Source organism: Otolemur garnettii, unplaced genomic scaffold (assembly GCF_000181295.1).
Source record: "Otolemur garnettii isolate 467f Iridium unplaced genomic scaffold, OtoGar3 scaffold00206, whole genome shotgun sequence".
Lineage (NCBI taxonomy): Eukaryota > Metazoa > Chordata > Mammalia > Primates > Galagidae > Otolemur > Otolemur garnettii.
This window is the reverse complement of record NW_003852601.1, coordinates 1,723,056-1,725,400: the sequence shown is the minus strand read 5'-3', so window position 1 is coordinate 1,725,400 and position 2,345 is coordinate 1,723,056.

The following is a 2,345-nucleotide window of genomic DNA, read 5'->3' as shown; positions in this document are numbered from 1 at the left end:
CTGTGTTTTTTGAGGCAGCTTCATCACTTTCAGGGATTCCTATAAGGCGAATATTATTTTCTTCGAATTATCCCAGAGCTCTTTAAGAGAAAGATTTGTTCTTGTTTTCCATTTTTTTTCTTCCTTGTGCTCTTGGGCTTGTTCAAAGCCTTTGTCTTCAATGTCAGAGATCCTTTCTTCAGTTTGTTCCACTCTGTTATGAAAAGATTCCACCGTGTTTTTCAAATATTTGACGGCTGCAACCTCTTGTCTCAAAGTTTCAAAGTCTTTGATCATTTTATCTTTGAAATCGTTGAATTCTTGAGTCATCTTTTGAAGAATTTCTTGAGTCATCTTTTGAATAATTTCTTGGGACATCTTTTGAATAATTTCTTGAGACATTTTTTGAATCATTTCTTGAAGTTCTAGCTCTTTCCTTTCTTCCATTCTATTAACCTTGTTTACTATCCACATTCTGAACTCAATTTCTGTCATCTCAGCCATCTCTTTATGGGTTGGATCTTCAGGTACTCCTGCCATGTCCTTCCTTGTGGGGGTTGCTCTACTTTGGTTATTCCTCCTACCGGAGTTTTTCCGCTGGCTCTGCCCCATGGGAGATTTACTATGCTTGGCTAGGTGAGCTGGTAGGAGGAAGTTGGGTTGCGGGCTCTGAGAGTAATATTTTGCTGGCCTTTTTGGGCAACGGCTGGGACTAGTGTCTGTATCTTTTCCCTTAGAACTTTGCAAAGGATGCAAATAATGCTACGGTCTAAAAGCCTAGAGGTCTTCTTGTCTCTATCTTGTTTACAGTTTGTATCTGTTCTACCTTAGAAAATCAATTACTCTGGGTTAAGATCAGCTGTGGAGAAATAAGAGTGATTAAGTCACCCCTCCCCTTACTGGCGATGGCTGGGAAAGGAAAACCACACCTTCCCTCAACCCCACCCCCAGGGTATCACTTTAGATAGTTCTCAGGTGATTGGCCCAGTTCAAATGATATGAGACAAGTGTCACAATTAACACAATTGTCAGGTGGGGGAGTTTGAGAGGTCTCTGGCAACTGTACAGCAGGGATCTGCTGGCAGCGCATGTATGACCCGCTCCAGTGTTCTGTGGGGTCAGAGGGAACTGCACAGCAAATAAAGTATTCTAGGGAGGTTGATGCCTCCTATCCCCCCTTGTACCTTTGTCACACGCAGTCACCAGAGACCCCGGAGGGCTGTGATCTAGTTGCCCAATAAGCAAATATGGCAGGGCTCTGTGTCTGCCAGAATCAAAGTGGAGCCAGTGCCAGCTCCACTCAGTTACTGCTTTATGACCCCCACCAGAAAAGGGAATTGAGGCTTGACTATCTTAGGCACTCAGTGACAAATGGAGAATGCTCCACTTGAGGACAATTTGGGCCAGAGAAAAACTCGAGAGCATCAGAGATTCTCCCTCAACCACCAGTTAATTTGCCCAAATCAAGAGATCCAAACCTATTGACCCAGTCAGTACCCACTCCCTGGTTGGAAAGATCACAAGGTCTCTAGCAACTAATTAATAGGAGTCTACTGGTGGTATAAGTGTGGCTTGCTCTGATGCTCTGAGGAGTCAGAAAGGCCTGTTCAGCAGACAATTTGGAGTAAGGAGGCTGATGTCTATTTCCCCTCCTTACTCAACCTTTGCCACTGTACTCTGGTAACCTCAGTCTCAGTTAATCCCACCAACAGTTTCGGTTGACCCAGACTCTGTAACCCAGTCCTATCCAATGGGCGAGTGAGTCAGGGTTTTCTGTCTACCAGACTCCAGGTAAAGTCAATGAGTTCATCAGGGTTTTGTCCTGACAGAGTCCCAGTAATGTCAATGCCTTCTCCACTCGGTGACCACTCTTTGTGGCCAGCCAGCAGAGATAATTGAAGCCTATCTGCCTCAGGCACTCAATGGGAGCTGTAGAATATTCTGCTTCGGTTCAATCTAAGCCTGGAATTTGTTTTCTCGAAGTTGTGGTTTGCCTCGATGGGGAGGATGTGTGTTTATCTATCTCTTCTGTCAGTTCAGCTCCCCACTATCAACTTCATTGGGTTCTTCCGATGGCTGTCTCTCTCCCTGGACTGACGTTTATGTTGAAAGCTAGCTCTAGTCAGCTCTCATCCGCTATTCCTCCAAATTCTTATTGAATGTGAAAATTTTAATTAGGGAATATAGCCAACCTGGGGATTTAGCAAAGTATAAAATACATTGAAACGAGGCAGACAAATAAACAGACTAAAATGCTACCAGACATACAAGCACTCTAATGCCCAGACACTCAGCCACATGTAAACAAACAGACAAAGAAGTAAACAGAGCAACAGACAAACCAGTCAACTAACAGATCAAAAGTG